We start from the raw sequence: 19,825 nt of genomic DNA, 5'->3' as shown, positions 1-19,825 counted from the left end.
AGCTGTCACAGCGTCATGTCCACCTCGTGGGAGGAGGGGCATAGGCACATGCAGAAGGGAAGAATTTGGAGTGCCATCTTCATAGCACTCCAAATGTTGAAGAGATAAAAAACTTTTTAAAGAAAGTAATACTAGTTCCAGCTGGTATAGAGAAACATTAGTTGAGGTTTTGCTATTTCTGGTACCACCAGAGTGGTACTGAGTCCCCAGCATTACTACAGCTGTAGATCTCTGGGCCAGGACCAGCAAGCCCAGAGTCACTCAGCAGGAAGGCTGTGATTTACTTTACCACAAGTGACCACAGGGCTCAGCACCCAGTGGACCGTTAGAGAAACCTACCCATCTTGTTCCCCAAAGCCCCTGAGCCCCAGCACCTATGTGCTATGTCTTGTGGGGGAAGACTGAAATAGGCAAGGCAGCCTTCAAGTCCTGAGACAGCCAGTCCCTTAGCAGAAGAAGGAAAGACCCTGATAATACATTACCATTGAAATGAGCACCGAAGTACCCATGTGACCACTCACAGAAAATGCTACATGTCCATAAGGAAGGGGGCCCCATGCTTTGGGGGCCCACAATAAACACAAAAATACAAAACTATATCTATTAAAAAATACATGGGACCCTGGTTGGTGTAGCTCAGTGGATTGGGTGTTGGCCTGCAAACCAAAGGGTCACCAGTTTGATTCCCAGTCAGGGCACATGCCTGGATTGTGGGCTAGGTCCCCAGTAGAGGGCACTTGAGAGGCCACCACACACGGATGTTTCTCTCTCTTTCTCTCTCCCTTCTCCTCTCTCTAAAAATAAATGAATAAAATATTTTTTAAAAATATATAGGCACTTCTGTCCTTTGAGATTTTCACTTAGCAGTCAGGTGGCTAGTGGACCTGCTTTCTTAGCCCAGTGTAGCCCAGCATCCCAGTCATGGCCAATTCTCTGCTCCCAGAGCCAGGATCCAGCAGTAACTTCCAGCTTCACCTCTGCCCCCTGCCATCATCTTTCACCATCTTTCTGCCACCTCTCCCAAACATCTGTCCCCTCCTAGCTCCCTCTGTCACACATCAGTTTCCCTCCAAAAATCACGATCATAAAGAAACCATCCAACCTGAAATTCTTATTACAAAGTGAAAGAAGCCAATCTGAAAAGCCTACATACTGTGTGCTTCCAAGTATGTGACACTCTGGAAAAGTCAAAACTATGGAGACAGCAAGATAGGTGGTTGGCAGCAGTTGGGTTGGCAGCAGAGATGAACAGGCAGAGCACGGAGGCTCTTAGGGCAGTGAAACTATTCTGTATGATATTACAGTGGTAGAGGCATGTCATTACGTGTTTGTCAAAACCCATAGAATGGACACCACTGAGAGTGAACCCAAATGTAACCGTGGACTTTGAGTGATAATGGTGTGTCAGTGTAGGTTTATCATTTTAATAAATGACCCATTTTGGTGCAGGGTATTGATGGTGGAAGAGGCTGTGCATGTGGAAATACAGTATATGAGAAATCTCTGTACTTACCACTCTATTTTTACTATGAACCTGAAAGTGCTCTAAAAATAAAAAAATATATATGTCCTTTCCTTACTCGGCCACTAATGGAGAATGTTAGCAGGGATACAGACCTTTCAGCAAACAAGCTAAGGGCCTTCTTCCAGATAGGCACCTCCATATCCTCAGCCAGTCGTGGCCGGCCAGAGACTTTGGGTACTTTGCAGAGAGAAGTCTGAAGGACAGTGGGTGGCCAGCAATCACTGGTTGCCGGGGTCCAGCCTCGGCAGGGTTCAGGGTCCCCGAAGGATGGATGGCGCAGGCAACGAATGAAGAGTCAGACACCCGATTGGATGCTGGAGAACAGCAAGCCTCTGTGGGTCTGACTGAACTCTAAGAGTTTGATTAAGCTTTATTTTCATAGAGATTGTTATATAACATTAAAGGAACAGGTGCATGGCATTATCAGTTAAGCAGAACAAACCAATGCAGAGGTAACCAGGAAAAGTACAAGAATTTCCATAGTTTCAGTTATGTTAAACAAAAGTTGTTTTGACCAGGAGAACCATTAATCAGACAATTTGAAATACCTCTATATACAGAGTTTGAATGTCTTATTGTTTATTAAAGTTCTTAGAATTCGACATGGGGCAAAAGGGTGTGCTAGACCGAGCAGAGGTTAGGATATTCATTATAAGGCCTTTGTGATGTCTAACTTAGCTATCTATCTTTCTGTCTAAAATGTTTCTTTATGTAATATGGACTCTAACTCCTTGGTAATTGTTTCTATGTGCTTAGTTTGTAGTAGCTAACCAGCTTCTCCTGTTTCTTTGCCTGTCTACTTCTAATTAATCTATAATCCTGTCTAAGGTAGGGGAGGGGCTGTTACTCCATCAACTTTCAGATATTCAGGGGCTACTTCATTAGGGAGGACTTCATTCTCTGGCCAAGAAATTATTCTGTACAACTTCATTGGAATTATGTGGATCATTGGACCTGAAATACAGGTGTCTAAAAATCCCACCACCTATTAATTGCAAAGACAAACATGCAAGGGAGAGATAGACAGGAAACCCAGCCACAGTTGCCTCTGCTGTGCAGATGCATCTCATCCGTCCCAACTGTGTCAAGGGACGGCTGTTGGTCAGCTCCCGACAACTGGTAAATGGCTCTCGGGACTCTCTCACTAAGTGCCAAGACACACTTGCCACACCCCTCCCACCCACACACTTCCATCTGGGGCTGAGAATGGGGTTCCCATAAATGGGCCTCCCATCACTGCCCTGCACAGGTGCCTCAGATACCCCTTGACAAGGGAGTTCTCCAGTGCCTAATTCTGGAGCATTCACCTGGGGGCACCTTGGTCCTTCTGGCAAACATTCCCACACATAGTCACTGCTGCAGATCATGAGGCCATGAAGACAATCCCCCCACTGCCCCTAACTTCCAGATAAAACAGTCTCTGTTTCACATTCCCAGGCCACATCCTGGAGACCAGCCAGCTCTCTCCAAGGTGTGCTGTCTACTGTATATGGCAGCTCCCCTGGCATCATGCCCCACTTCCACAGACCCACATGCCTCATGCACAAGGAAGGAGCACACACTCTCCAACATACCTAGATTCTCTGGAAGGTTGCCCAGACTTTGGGCATCTGGGCAACTGTAGGAAAGAAATGAAATTCCTTTATGGTTGCTTAAACCACTCACAGCATGAACCAGTGCAGGTATGGAACATAGTAGGTGCCAAATAAATGCTGGTTATGGTTATTATTAGTAGTTATTACCATTATAGGGCTCACTGGCTTAGAAATTAGGAGGTACCATTTCATTTCTGATCACAGCACTAAACTGTACTGACCTGTGTATCCTGGCATCTTAAGGTGGTTCTGAAACACTTAGAGGTACAGATGATAGCAGGGGATACCCTCTCCACACAGCAAGTATAAAGTGTTTGCATAATTTCAGGGCTTTGTACACCCCCGGGTAGAAATCTCTGATCCAGCAGACACCTGGCACATAGTAAGTTCCCAGGTAGCACCTGGGATCACAGCCAGACACAGAGCACAAGAGTGGATACATCCACTGGCAGAGGCTGAGCTCCAAAGGCAGGCACCCTCCTTTTGAGGTAGACATTTGTGCTTTGTCTGCTGGTTTCCACCTTGCTGTCTGGTCTTTTCATCCCGACTCTCTTCTGGGTCCCCTCCCTTGCTCTCAGAGCTGACTCCACACTTTGCCCCCTCAGGCTAGAACAGTTGGAGCACTCCAGCCCATAGTGATTGGCACAAAAGTAGCACATGACCCAGGTTGATCCAATGAGACCTAATCCCAAGATTTTTATTAGAACCATGGAAAGGGGAAGCTCTCTTTCTGTTGTGATGCCAAGCTGGTAGATTGTGCCCTGAGAGCTGCTGGGCAATATTCTACCTTCCCACAGAGAGGCAGAACATAAAGCTAATATTGAGAAAGGCAGCACAAGCAGGGGGAGAGAGTCTGGAGTCCTACTGACATCATCGAGACCCATGGAAATAGCGGTACCTGAAGCTGGACTCACTTCAAACTCCCCAAACCCTTAAACCAAAAAATATATTTTTAGTGTCTTTTCCTTTTCATTTTATGTGAATATATTTATTTATTGTTCTAGCTGGTTTTATGAGCAAGTTATTATCCAACTTGAAATGGATAGAGCTTGCTTAATGATCCCGTGGTCTGGGTGTGCTGGACTGGGACCTGAAAGATAGCCACAATGGCCAAAAATGGTGATGAAAAAATGGCTGCTCTGGTGGCAAAATCTGTCATCACATCGAGTGTTATTTGGTGACTTCAATTTGCCATGGGAAAAAGAATTAAGATTTTATTTATTTATCTTTTAGAGGGGAAGGGAAAAGAGAGAGGGAGAGAAATATCAATGTATGGTTGCCTCTTGTGTGTCCCCTGCTGGGACCTGGCCTGCAACCCAGGCATGTGCCCTGACTGGGAATTGAACCTTGATCATATGGTTTGCAGGCCCACACTCAATCCACTGAGCTACACCAGCCAGGGCCTACCATGGGAAAACATTTTAAAGGAACAAATCAAATTGGAGGAAGGCTGGGTACCCTTGGAAATAATGATAAAATTCAATAGGTGAAACTGTCTAACAACAGACTTTAATGTAATAGTAAAATCATTGAGAAAACCAAAGGCAGAACTCATGGAGATAAGTGAAAATAAAACCAAAATCAGAAGATCTCCAAACAAACCCCTCCCAGAAGTGACTGATGAGCATAAAAATGATGTAAAAAACAGATTTGTTTACACTAAAGGCTCCCCTACTGATTCAACCCTTGATGACATTAAAAAATGGTTAGAAAACAAAGGTCAAGTACTAAATATTCAGTTGAGAAGAACATTGCACAAAGCATTTCAGGGATCAATATTTGCTGTGTTTGACAGCATTGATTCTGCTAAAAAGTTTTCAGAGACTGCTGGACAAAAGTACAAAGACACAGATCTACTAATACTTTTCAAGGAAGATTACTTTGCAAAAAAATGAAGAAAGATAGCAAAATAAAGTGGAAGCAAAATTATGAGCTAAACAAGCAAAAAGAAAAACAAAAGTTAGCAGAAAATGCTAAAATCAAATCTGTGGAAGAAAAGATTGGCTGCTTGCTGAAATTTTCGGGGGACCTAGATGATCAGACCTGTAAAGAAGAATTGCACACCCTCTTCCCAAATCATGGTGAAATAAAATGGATAGACTTTATCAGAGGAGCAAAAGTAGGAATAATTTTGTTTAAAGAAAAAGCCAAGGAAGCACTGGATAAGGCCAAAGATGCAAATAATGGTAACCTACAACTAAGGAAGAAAGTAGTGACATGGGAAGTACTAGATGGAGATGTGGGAAAAGAAGCACTGAAGAAAATCATAGATCAACAAGAATCCCTTAACAAATGGAAGTCCAAAGGTTGCAGATTAAAAGGAAAAGGAAAGGGAAATAAAGCTGCCCAGACTGGATCTGCTGAAGGAAAAATACAGTTTCAGGGCAAGAAAACTAAATTTGGTAGTGATGAGGAATGTGATACAAGTAGTCCAGCTGGACCAGGAAAAAGAGCAAGAGAAACAGACAAATAAAAACCTGTATTAAAACAGCAGAAAATGGAAAATGGTGCTGGAGACTAGTAGTTTAGTAAAAAAAACTTTTAATTCATTTTAATTATGTTTTCAGTTGGTTTTGTCTTTGGAGTCTTTTAAAAAGAAAACCGAATTAGGTCCACTTCAAAGTCCACCTGTAAAAAGAAAAAAATTTTGTTGTTTAGCTTTTCTCTTTTTTTTGTTATCGAAATGAGGATATTTTGATGTACAGTTCTATGCTATTTCAGATAATTCAATATCAAAAGAAAGATTCTTGTATTAAATTGCCTTTGTAATATCAGAATGTATTAGTACAAACTAATAAAATATACTATATAAAAAGAGCAAAAAAAAAAAACAGAAGGAAATGGATGGAGCTTGCTAAAATATCCTGTCCTGCTGCTTCTTAGTTGTGTGACCTTGATCCAGTTTCTTCACTTCTCTGAGCTTCAATTTCTTCATCAGTAAAGAGGAGTTGCTGTTTGTACCTACACTATAAGAAGACTGCTTGGTGGATTAAATGAAATTAAGTAGAGGCATACATAGACACACTGTGCCTCCTCACGCAACCAAAAGAAAGACACCAATAAATTTAAAAACAAAAAAACAACCAGAGCTGACAGAAAATCAAACTGTATGGAAGTCTGACAACTAAGAAGTTAAAGAAGAAACATTCATCCAGACTGTTAAGAGGGGTGGAGGAGGGCAGCCAGGTGAAGAGGACTCACAGCGAGGCAGCAGCTAGTGGACCAGGCAGTCCCACTTTTGCTTGCACATAAACTGGGAGGAACAACTAAGGAGTGAGACAGAAAGTGCAACCCTGGGTTCCAGTACAGGGACATAAGGCCTCAAAACTTCTAATTGAAAAAAACCTGTGGGGGCTGAGGTGGCAGGAGAAACTCCCAGCCTCAAAGAAAAGTTTTGTTGGAGAGATCCACAGGGACCTAGAACATACACAAAACCACCCACTTTGGGAATCAGCACCAGAAGGGCCCACTTTGCTTGTGGGTGGTAGGGGAAGTGGCTGAAAGCTGGCAGAGAGCTGAACGAGTGGGATTGTTCCCTCTGGGACCCCTCCCGCATGTACAGCACCACGACACTCGAAGTGGGTTGCCCCACCCTAGCGAATACCTAAAGCTGTGCCCCTTATTACATAACAGACATGCCCAGACCCCCCCCCCAAAAAAATAGCCAAATGAAAGAACAGATCAAAGCTCCAGAAAAAATACAACTAAGCAACAAACAGATAGCCAACCTATCAGGTACACAGTTCAAAACACTAGTAATCAGGATGCTTACAGAAATGGCTGCATATGGTTGCAAAATAGAGGAAGAAGTAAAGGCTATGAAAAGTGAAATAAAGAAAAATATACAGGGAACCAACAGTGAAGGGAAGGAAACCAGGACTCAAATCAACAGTTTGGACCAAAAGGAAAAAAAAAAAAAACATTCAACCAGAACAGAATTAAGAAACAAGAATTCAAAAATACGGAGAGAAGCTTAGGAACCTCCATGACAACTTTAAACCTTCTAACATCAGCATTATAAGGGTGCCAGAAGGATAAGAAGAACAAGAAATTGAAAAGTTATTTGAAAAAATAATGGAGAACCTCCCCAATCTGGCAAAGGAAATAGACTTCTAGGAAGTCCAGCAAGCTCAGAGAGTCTTAAAGAAATTGGACCCAAGGAAGCACACACCTAGGCATATCATAATTACATTACCCAAGATTAAAAATTAAGGAGAGAATCTTAAAAGCAGCAAGAGGAAAGGACACAGGTACCTACAAAGGAGTCCCCATAAGACTCACAGCTCATTTCTGAAAAGGATCCTTGTAGGCAAGAAGGGAATGGAAAGAAGTATTCCAAGTCATGAAAGGCAAGGATCTACATCCAAGAATACTCTATCCAGCAAAGTTATCATTTAGAATGTAAGAGCAGATAAAGTGCTTCCCAGATAAGGCCAAGTTCAAGGAGTTAATCATCACCAAGCCCATACTATATGAAATGTTAAAGGGACTTACCTAAGAAAAAGAAGATAAAAACTATGAACAGTAAAATGACCATAAACTCACAGCTATTAACAACCAAACCTAAAAACAAAACAAAATTAAGCAAACAACTAGAACAGGAACAGAATCACAGAAATGGAGATCACATGGAATGTTATCAGTGGGGAGAGAAGAGGGAAGAATGGGAGAAAGGATACAGGGAATAAGGAGCATAAATGGTAGGTGGAAAATAGACAGGGGTAGGTTGAGTAGTATATGAAATATAGAAGCCAAAGAATTTATGCGTACGACCCATAGACATGAACTAACAGGGGTGGTGGTGAATGTGGGTGGGAGGGTGTGTACAGGGCAGAGGGGAGTAAAGTGGGGGAATTGGGACAACTGTAATAGCATAATCAGTAAAATATATTTTAAAAAAAGAAAACAGAAAATAACAATTGTTGGTGATGACATGGAGGAATTGGAACCATTGTGCACTGTTGGTGGTGTTCAATTGCTGTGGAAAATAGTATAACAGTTCCTCAAAAACTGAAAATACAATTTCCATATGATACAACAATAAAAAAAGATAAAATAAAGCACTTAGAGCAGTGTTTCATAAATGGCAGTTGCTATAATTCTAACTTACTAATTAACCATAATTTACTAAATAATAATAATTTTAAAAGAATTCCTTCAGTACCCCAAGTATCACCAAGTCTCTTGAACTCTTAGGACTTCAGTTATCTGACTTTTAAATGGGGCCTTACTACAAAAGGACCTGTTGCTCTCCTTTATAAACAATACTGTGAGTTCTTTTAAGATTTTGCAAAGAACGGGCACAAAAAGTTATTCATCTCCTATCTTCTTGTACTACCAAAACAAAGAAAACTGCACTGCTTTCCACTATAGCTCAGCCACTCTTAGCTTCTTCATTCAGGGGCTCCTACAAGTGAAGTGGCAGGGCCAGCAGGGTTTCTGAAGTCTTAGGCTGAGGGAGTATCCCAAAAGGCCAATGAGTAAAGGCCTTTCTAGAGGAAGGATCCAGCTGTCCACCTATGGGTGGCTGTTAGGAACTGCCCTTCCTGGTTTCAGGAGCTGTAACCCCCACATGGCTAAGGATGAGTGAGCGACCATAAGCCACTGAGGAGACAAAACTCATCTCCCTGTCAGGGACACTGTCTCTGCTCCTTTTTACTTCACCCTGCCTGGCCCCCAATGATTGATCAGTTAGCCAATGATGGGTAATATTCCTCAAGGGAGGTATGACCTAAGACAGGCATGATCATGGGGAGCCCCAGGGAAGGACTTGGGGGGCTACAGAAAATGGGGGTGATGGACCCTCGCCCCTTGTCTTTGACATAGCCTGAGTCCTCATTCTGTCTGCAAAAGTCTCCTAATCTCTTGGCTGCCTTACTTCCCCTGCCTGACTTAAGCCTGAAACAAGGCTGGAGGTGGGTGCCACCCTGTGCTGGAAAGGGTGGGTTCCCTAGGGCAATCAGGCCTAAGAAAGAATGCATAAAATCCTATGAAACCTACTTTGCTAATACCCTCAATGATAAGGGTCCAAGCAAGCAGCAAGTTTGTTTCCCCCAAATTTTATAGCCCTTTAGCTATCTGATCCTAACTCAAAATAGGCCCACAGAGTTCTTTGAATGTTATCTATTGTTTAATCATTTCTGCCTGACAGTGATTGATGAGCTTTATTCCTGTGCAAATTGAACCCAATAAAAGCCTGTCAAGACAAGGGTCAGGGCACTCTCCTGTTGAGAGAGTGGCCGTACCTCCCTTTTCCTCCACAGGACTTGGTAGTCCATGTGAATTTGTCTCATATCTCATCCATAATGCCATGGACACTGCAGGCCAGTGTCCGTGTCAGGTGGCCATACAGACTGTCGAGACTCAGCTCTCCTTTGGAGCCCATATATACCCCTTCCCAGGTTACAGCACTGCTCCTGTGGCCAGGATACCCACAGCCCAGGGTTTGCCCAGAGATAATGAGATCCCACACTAAGCACCAGCAACTTCAGATGAGACCAGAAAGGGCAGCAAAATGTTCTTATGGAAATGAGTCTATCTGGCTCCTAATTCAATGAGCCAAGCACAAGTGCCTGGCTCACCCATAAATACTGTAGAATGCCTGGCTGGCAGGGATGGCATAATAGCACTGCTGCATGGTAGGTGATGCCCCCACTATTAGATACACAAGGAAACTGAAGCCAAAAAGATTCATGCAGCTACTAAATGGCAGGGCCACAGCCAGAACTCAGGACTGTCCAGTTCCAAAGGTTGGCTTGTTCCCAAACTCCATACTCTCAGCATAGCTCATAACCACCTGTGGGTCACTGATTTGGGCTGCAGGTAATGTAAAGCAGGAGCCAGACCTCCAAGCCATACCACTGACAATCTCCATGCCTTGGGAAATTTACTTGCCATCTCTGTGCTTCAATTATCCACCTCAGGGGGCTTTGGAATAATTAAATGAGGTTATCCATACAAAATGCTCAGTAAATGCTGGGTTTTTTTTTTTAAATGTTTATCCTATTAAAACGGCTTTAGTCAAGCCCTTGGTTTCCTGATGTAAAGACTCCAAAAAAGTCTTATCAGCTATTGAGTTTTAGTAAGTCTTAAATAGAGACTTGGCAAATTCAGAAGACATAAAATATCAGGGAGACTTGCCTCTCAGAAAGTGATGTCAGTCAAATTAGATGATTCAAGGTTCCAGAATCCTGGAGCTTGTGGACAAGTCTCATCCAGTCTCATCCACTTAGAAAGCAAGAGAACAAGACCAGGAGAGGGGACCTACTAGGAGGCCACAGGTAGTTAGAAGCAGAGCTGGGACAAGGACTCAGGTGTCCTAGCTTCCCATGGTAATAAAAAAAAAAGTGCCCTTTGTACCTGCCAACTAGCAACAAATGCTACCACCCTCTCCCAAAGCCCCTTATGAGGTTATTGCAGAGAAGACCCAGCTAGACTGCACAAGAAACAGAACTAAGCGGGAAAGTCAGGGCCCTTGCTGCTACCCCCATCACATCGAGCCAGGGGCTAAAGTCCAAGCCATCAGTATCAGAAGCTCCTGGAAGCTGCACTGTCACAGACCTGAAAAAGCATCACAATGCACTAACAGATAAGGCTACTGTCTTAACCCCGAAAGCTTGATACACAGAAACTGTTTGAGTCAACCCAGTCAGCATCGGAGAGCCCCAAAGTATCCCATCCAGAATGTCTGGATTCATTCTGAAAGCATTTCTGGAAACCCTACTCGTCCCAGCAGGGGAGTAAAGCAGGAGAGCTGTGATTTCCAGCCCAAGAATTAAAAGCTCAAAGAACAATATAGAAGTTTCTTCTCTTGCATAATGATTGTCTACCACCCCCCATTTGTCACCTACATTTATTGCTTGCTTTGTAGCCTGAGCAATCTACAACACAGGTGACTGCATGTTCCCCTCTTGCTCAAAACCCCTTCATGGCTCCCATGTCACTCAGAGTAAAAGCCAAAGCTTCCAAGGGATGATCAGCCTCCTGTTCGTTCTCTGACTGTATCTCCTCCTCCTCTATTCTTGTTTACTTCTCTCCAGTATCACTGGCCTGCTTGCTATTGACTGTTCCCAATCAAGGCCTTTGCATATGCTGTTCCCTCTGTCAGTAACACCCTTCCTACAGTCATCTGCATGGCTCCCTCCTTTCCTTCAGGTCTCTGCTCAAATGTCACCCAACCACAGAGACCATCTCTGACCGTCCTCTGGAGAGCCCTTTCCACAACTCTCCAGTCCATTCCAGCTTTCTTTTACTCATAGCACTTTTCACTGCTAATATATATTAGGTCAGGCAAAAGTAGGTTTATAATCACAAAGCAAATAAATAAAACAATAATAATATAAGAATAAACTCTGTGTTTTTGTGTACTCACAATTGTAAACCTACTTTTCCCCACCCCTGTATTTATTGCTTATCTATCTGTCCCAACCAGACTGTATGCTTCATTAGAGGAGATGAGCAGTGATGCTGCTTGGCTCATTTCTCAATCCAAAGTTCCTAGAACAGTGCCAGTACATACTAGATGATCAATAAATATTTGTGGAAGAAAAGAAGGAAGAAATGGAGGGAAGGAGGGAAAAGGGGAAGGAAGAGAGAGGATAAGAGGAGGGGAGAAAAGAAGAGGAAAAGGAAAGAAGAAAGGAAGAAAAGAAGGAGGAAAGTTTTCTTCTAAGAACTGACAGAAAGGGGCTACCCTGGCCCTTACTATCAGCAGAAACTTCCTGAAGTATGACCCCAATTAAGACCTTCCTTGCTCATAAATCCTCCATAGCTCCCACTATATAATGAAGCAAGCACTGCAGCCTGTCATTCACAACCCTGCATAAGCTACAACTAATGGAATTTTCCTGCCTCATCTCCTTCCCTTACACACAACTGACCCCAAACCATTTCTAGGGAGTGTTCAGAAGTTCATAGCTTCCTACCACTGCCCTCTATGTATCAGGGTCATGAAACTACCCTTCAGATCCTGACAAAGTAGGATTTCTTCCTGGCTTCCACATGGACTGCCTGTGTGACCTTAAAGTGAGCTGCTAAATGTCTCTGTGCCTCTGGTTCCTCATCGATCAAGTGAAGAAGACAAGTATTCTCCCTCTTGAGCTGTCCTGAGAGTGAAGGAGGAGATGCTTGAGGAGAACTTGAGACAATGCCCAGCAAAAAGGCTTCTCAACCTCAACAGCATTGCCATTATGTGCTGGATACTTCTTTGTGGTGGGGCCATCCTGTGCATTGTAGGAAGCTGGGTGGCATCCCTGGCCTCTTCCTACTAGATTCTAGCCGCAATCACAGTTGTGACAACCAAAAATGTCTCTAGACATTGCCAAATGTCCCCTAGGGAAGGGATGCCAAGTTTAGCTATATATATTTTTACTAAATTATCTGATTCAAATTTAGTTGTGTAACTTGTATGTTATTCAGCAACCCTACCTTGGGGGTGAGGGGGCAAAATTAAGAACCCTCATTAAAAACCACTGGGTTAAAGAAGAACCACCTTGGGGTCCCAGTAGTAACCTCGGTTGTTTCTCTCATCTTCCTCCAACTTTCTTACCATGTCCTTCCCACTTCACCATCCCACTGCCTTCCACTCAGGGGATGGAAGAGTTAGCTCCCCAAACAAGCCTAGCTCAGCCTTTGTGATGATGGCTCCCATGACAGCCATTCCACCAGCCCTGGTGGGCAGAGTTAAAGTAGCTTCCTCTCTAGAACTCATTTTATCTCCCTGCCTCCTTCCTTGGGCCTGCCCTCCTTCCAGCAAGTCCCAGCTTTCTACCATCCATTTAAGAGGTCTACCAGGCCCAGCTGGAGGCAGGAAAACAAGGCAGTCACTTTTCTTCCCTTATCCACACAGAGTCACATGGCTGGCTTCTTTAATGGCAGCCATCAAGGCAACAGAAAGCCAGTCCCTACTACTCTCCATGGGAACCAAAATAAAATTAAGCAGTGGAGGAGAGTGACATCAGAGGAATGGTGGCATCCCTCCCCACTAAGCTTCAATGATTTGAACAGCTATAACTCAACAAAGAATTCCCTGTTCAACACACAAACACACCTGAGTGATCTGCACAGTGAAACTTCCAAAGGTGGGCAGTGAAAGCAAAAGGGTGAGGGAGAAGGGAAGAAGGCTGAGACAAGCCCAGAGACCTGGGAAGGACACAGCACAAGGGTGCAGCTGCAGTTGTCCAGCAGTCAGCTTTCCAGGAAGAGAAACAAAGCCATGGAGCCCTGCCACCCTGTGGTCTCCCAGAGCTTGCCTCCCTTTGCCCTTGGTGTTGGGTTGCAGAGCATATTATTTGCAAATGAAAGAACAGGTACCACCGAATCACTTTTTTCCCTGAGCAAACTCTGCACACTGTGATCAGTCCTGGGGTCAGGGCGCAGGGGGCATCCCAACGATATCCGAGGTTGTCATTACCAGGTGGGCAAAACAATAAACAAGCTGCCAATTCCTTCCCCTAGCCCACCCCACTTCCACACATCACACCTACACTGATGACACTTTGGCTACCAAAGACAACGCTAGGATTTCACAGAGCTAAAAAGCTTGATATTTGGTGCCACCTACTGGAAGATAAGAGGAAAGACCTCTTTGTATTAATGTGCTAGAGAAGTGCCACTCATACATAGATGCCTAGACAGAGAAGCAAACCATCAAATATCATAAGTAACCAAGGTAGCGAGGCAGCTAAGAAAGAAAATTAAAAATATCCAGAAAACAAACGTAAAAACATGGAAAATATGTGATATAAATTACAGAGAATTCAAGATTATATTTCTGAAAACACTCAATAAGATGAGAGAAAATACGCAGGCAATTTAACATGATCAGAAAGCAAGTCAACAAACTAAATGAGTAGTTTACCAGAAATTGAAACTTTAAAAAAGGATCAAACAGAAATTCTGGATATCAATAATTCAATAAAATAGAGATCAAGAATAAATTAGCAGGCATAGGAAATAGAGCTGACCAAAATGAGAAAAGGATTAATGATACTAAAGCTAGAAATCTAGAAATGACCAGAAGGAAGGAGATGCTTGAGTATAAAAAGAAATGAAAAAACTCTACGAGAACTATCCGACTCCATCAAAAAGAACAATATAAAAATAACAGGCACACCAGAAGAAGAGGGACAGAAAGGAACACAGAACTTATTCAAACAAACAGTGGATGAGAATTTCCCTAACCTATGGAAATAATTAGAAGCTCAAATCCAAGAAGCAAACAGGAAACCTCATTACATCAGTTTGAAGAGTTCTTCTCTAAGGAACATTGTATTAAACTGTCAAAAATTAATGACAAAGAAATAATTCTTTTTTTATTTAATTGTTGTTCAAGTAGTTTTTACTCCCATCCCAGCACACCCCCCCCCAGTGCTTCAAACCTCCTTCCCATTTCCACCCCCCTTAGTTGTTGTCCATGTGTCCTTTATACTACTTACTGTAAATCCTTCCCCTTTTTCACCTGAAATTCTCTCCCCTTCTCTGGTCACTGTCCTGTTCTCTATTACAGTGTCTTTGGTTATATTTTGCTTCCTTGTTTGTTTTGTTCTTTAGGTTCCACTTAGAGAGAAGATGATATCGTGTTTGGCTTTCACTGCCTGGCTTATTTCACTCAGAATAATAATATCCATTTCCATCCATGCTGTTGCAAAGGGTAGGAGCTCTTTCTTTCTTTCTGCTTCATAAAATTCCATTGTGAAAATGTACCATAGTTTTTGGATCCATTCATTTACTGCTGGGCACCTAGGTGGCTTCCACCTCTTGGCTATTGTAAATTGTGCTGCTATGAACATGGGGGTGCATAGGTTCTTTTGGATTGCTGTTCTTTTTAGGGTTCTTAGGATATAATCCTAGCAGTGGAATTGCTGGGTCACAAGGCAGATCCATTTTCAGTTTTCTAAGGAAATTTCATACTGTTTTTAACAGTGGCTGCACCAATCTGCATTCCCACCAAGAGTGAACTAGGGTTCCCTTTTCTCCACAAACAGTTCAAACAAACAACCTAACCATATGCTTACAAGAACTGGGGGAACAACAACAAAGACAGCCCAGAGAAAGTAGAAGGAAGAAATAACCAAAATCAAAGTAGAATTAAATGACACAGAGACTAAAAGCACAATTCTAAGGATCAATGAATCCAGGAGCTGGCTTTTTGGAAAGAAAAACAAAATCGAGAAGCCTTGAAGCAGGCTCATCAAGAAAAAAAGTGAGAGGACCCAAATAAACACTATCAAATATGAAAGAGGAGAGATTACAATTTACACCACAGAAATACAAAGGATTGTAAGAAATTACTATGAAGAACTGTATGCCAAGAAATTTGAAAACCTAGGTGAAATGGACAAGTTTTTAGAAAAATAAAATCTTCCAAAACTCAACAAAGAAGAAGCAGAAAGCCTGAATAGACCAATAACAGCAGATGAAATTGAAGCAGTAATCAAAAAACTCCCAAAACACAAAAGGCCCGGACCAGACGGTTTCACAGGAGAATTCTACAAAGCATTTCAGGAAGAGCTAACTCCTATCCTTCCAGACTATGTCAAAAAATTCAACGAGATGGTAGACTCTCAAAGTCTTTTCATGAATCCAGCATCATCCTAATCCCCAAACCAGATAAAGACACAACAATGAAAGAAAACTTAAGGCTAATATCACTGATGAACATAGACACTAAAATCCTCAACAAAATATTGGCAAACTGCATCCAACAATACATTACAAAGATCATACACAATGACCAAGTGGGATTCATCCCAGGGATGCAAGGATGGTGCAATATTCACATATCAATAAACATAAATGAAATCATATAACATAAACACATATCACATAAAATGAAAGACAAAAATCACATGATCATATCAATAGATGTGGAAAAAGCATTTGATAAGGTACAACACCCATTTATAATAAAAACACTCAGCAAAGTGAGAGTAGAGGGAGCGTTCCTCAACATAAAAAAGGCCATATATGAGAGACCTACAGCCAACATTATACTCAATGGGCAAAAACTAAAAACTTTCCCACTAAGATCAGGAACAAGACAAGGTGGTCCTTGTCTTGGTCCTGCCCCCACTTTCACCACTTCTATTCAACATAGTATTGGAAGTGAAAGCCCAGCAATTTGACAAGAAAAGGAAATAAAAGGCATCCAAATTGAAAAAGAGGAAACAAAACTGTCATTGTTTGCAGATGACATGACAGTGCACATGGAAAATCCTACAGACTCTACCCAAAAACTGCTCAACCTAATAAATGAATTTGGCAAAACAGCAGCTTACAGTAAATATCCAGAAATCAAAGGCATTTTTGTATGCTAACAATAAATCAGCAGAAGCAGAAATCAAGAAAAAAATCCTATTCGATATAGCAAAAAAAATAATAAAGTACATAGAAATAAACCTAACCAAGGAGTTTAATGACCTGCACTTAGAAAACTACACAATACCAAAGAAAGAAATCAGGGAAGACACAAACAAATGGAAAATATATTGTGTTCATGGATTGGAAGAATTAACATCATCAAAATGTCCATAGTATCCAAAGCAATTTACAGATTCAGTGCAATACCTATTAAAGTGCCAATGTCACATTTCACAGATATAGAACAAACATTTAAAAAATTTATATGGAACCAGCCTGGCTGGTGTAGCTCAGTGGATTGAGCACGGGCATGTGAAACAGAGTATCACGGTTCAATTCCCAGTCAGGGCACATGCCGGTATTGCAGGCCAGTTACCAGCAGGGGACACACGAGAGGCAATCATACATTGATATTTCTCTCCCCATCTCCTTCCTTTTCCCTCTAAAGATAAATAAATACAATAAAAAATTATATGGACCCATAAACAACCCTCTATATCTGCTGAAAATTTGAGAAAGAAAAGCAAAGTAGGAGGGACCACAATACCTGATACCAAACTTTATTACAAGGCCACTGTAATTAAAACAGCCTGGTACTGGCATAAAAACAGACAGACCAATGGAACATAACAGAGAGCCTAGAAATAAACCCAAGTCTCTACATTCAATTAATTTTTCACAAAGAGGGCAGCAGCATTAAATGTACTAAAAATAGCCTCTTGAACAAATGGTGTTGGGAGAGCTGAACAGCTACATGCAAAAAAGTGAAACTTGAGCACCAACTTACACCATACACAAAAATAAATTCAAAGTGGATAAAAGATTTAAATATTTTTCATGACACCATTAAAGTCCTAGAGAGAACATAGGCAAGAAAATCTCAGATATTTCATGCAGCAGTATTTTCACCAATATGTCCCCTAGAGCAAGAGACATAAAGGAAAGAATAAACAAATGGGAAAATTAAAAGCTACTTTACATCTAAAGAAAACAGCATTAAAATGAAAAGAGAACAAACTGTATGGGAAAACATATTTGCCAGTTTTACCTCACACAAGAGTTTGATCTCCAAAATATATAAAGAATTCACTAGACTCCACTCTAAAAAGACAAACAGCCCAGTTAAAAAACGAGCAAAGGACTTGCACAGACACTTCTCCGAAGAGGACATATAGAGGAACCAGAGATACATGAAAAGATTTTCAGTATGGATAACTTTCAGAGAGATTCAAATTAAAACCACAGTGAGATACCACTTTACACCAGTCAGAATGGCTATCAGAAACAAAGCAACAAACAACAAGTATTGGGGAGGTTGTAGAGAAAAGTGAACCCTAGTGCACTGTTGGTGGGATTGCAGACTGGTACAACCATTGTGGAAAACAGTATGGAATTTTCTCAGAAAAATAAAAGTCGACCTGCCTTTTGACCCAGCAATTCCACTGCTAGGATTATATCCTAGGAACCCTAAAATATCAATTTCAAAGAACCTATGCACCCCAATGTTCATAGCAGCACAATTTACAATATCCAAGAACTGGAAGCAACCTAGGTGCCCGTCAGCAAATGAATGGATCCAAAAACAATGGTACACTTACACAATGGAATTCTATGCAGCAGAAAGAAAGAAGGAACTTCTACCCTTTGCAACAGCATGGATGGAACTGGAAATCATTATGCTAAGCAAAATAAGCTAGGTGGTAAAAGACAAATACCACATGATCTCACCTTTAACAAGAACCTAAACAACAAAACAATCAAACAAGCAAAATATAACCAAAGACACTGAAATACAGAACAGGCTGACAGTGTCCAGAGGGGAGATGGGAGAGAATTTCAGTGGAAAAGGGGAAGGGTATACAGGAACAAGTATAAAAGATACATGGACAAAAACTTAAGGAGGTGGAAATGGGAGTGAGGGGAGAGGCCTAGGTGGGTGGGCTGGGAGGCAGTAAAAGACAGAATACTGTACTTGAACAACAATTAAAATTAAAAATGGTACATTTACACAATGGAACTCTATGCAGCAGAAAAAAAGCAGGAGCTCCCACCTTTTGTGACAGAATGGATGGAACTGGAAAGCACTATGCTAAGTAAGGCAGGCAGTGAAATACAACTACTATATGACCTCACCTATAAGTTGAACCTAATCAACAAAACAAGCAAGCAAAATATAACCAAAGAGGGACTTCCGCCAAGATGGAGGCATAGGTGGAAGCACTGTGCCTTCTCGCACAACCAAGTTTAGAAACAACAAAGTTTTAGCAACAAAAACACAGTCAAACCACAGAAAATTGAATTACACGGAAGTCTGACAACAATGAACCCTTCAGCCAAACCGATAAACCAGTGAAGGAGGGAGCAGTGAGACAGACTGCGCAGGCCCCACCACCAGGAAGCAGCAGAGGGTTCCTGCCCCCACATACAGCATCACAAACCAGCGTCCTGGGGGGCCCTACCCTGGTGAACAACTAAGGCTCTGCTCCTCATACCTAACAGGCACAAACAGATCAAAACATGGCTCAAGAACAACTCAGAGCCCCAGAGCCGATAAATCTAAGCAATGAAGAAATAGCCAAATTTTCAGATGCACAGTTCAAAACACTGGTGATCAGGATGCTCACAGAACTGGTTGATTTTAGTCACAAATTAGAGGAACATATGAAGGCTAAACTAATTGAAATGAAGGGAAATGCGCAGGAAACCATATAGTAATGAAAAGGAAACTGGGACTAAAATCAAAGGAGTGGACCAGAAGGAGGAAAAAGACCAAACAGAAAAGGATGAAGAAACAAGAATTCAAAAAAATGAGGAGAGGCTTAGGAACCTTCGGGACATCCTTAAACGTTCCAACATCCAAATTATAGGGGTACCAGAAGGGGAAGAGGAACAGCCACCAGTGGAAAACTTATTTGAACAAATAACAAAGGAGAACTTCCCCAATCTGGCAAAGGAAAGAGACTTCCAGGAAATCCAGGAAGCTCAGAGAGTCCCAAAGAAGTTGGACCCAAGAAGGAACACACAAAGGCACATCATCATTACATTAGCCAAGATTAAAATGAAGGAGAGAATCCTAGAAGCAGCAAGAGATAAGGGGACAGTCACCTACAAAGGAGTTCCCATCAGACTGTCAGTGGATTTCTCAAAAGAGACCTTACAGGCAAGAAGGGGCTGGAAAGAAGTATTCCAAGTCATGAAAGGCAAAGACCTACAACCAAGATTGATCTATCCAGCAAAGCTTTCATTTAGAATAGAAAGGCAGATAAAGTGCTTCTCAGATAAGATCAAATTCAAGGAGTTCATCATCACCAAGCCCTTATTATATGAAATGTTAAAGGGACTTACC

General features: G+C 42.0%; 1 pseudogene; it reads left to right on the top strand.

Annotated features, from left to right (window-relative positions):
• The first annotated feature begins 4,226 nt into the window (after positions 1–4,226).
• Positions 4,227–5,641, top strand: LOC119065792 (lupus La protein homolog; annotated as a pseudogene).
• The last annotated feature ends 14,184 nt before the right edge of the window (positions 5,642–19,825 follow it).

The sequence above is a fragment of the Artibeus jamaicensis genome, unplaced genomic scaffold (assembly GCF_021234435.1).
Source record: "Artibeus jamaicensis isolate MK-2021 breed Jamaican fruit bat unplaced genomic scaffold, CSHL_Jam_final contig_468, whole genome shotgun sequence".
In the NCBI taxonomy this organism is placed as follows: domain Eukaryota; kingdom Metazoa; phylum Chordata; class Mammalia; order Chiroptera; family Phyllostomidae; genus Artibeus; species Artibeus jamaicensis.
Note: the sequence above shows the minus strand (reverse complement) of the source record. Positions and strands in the feature narration are given on the sequence as shown.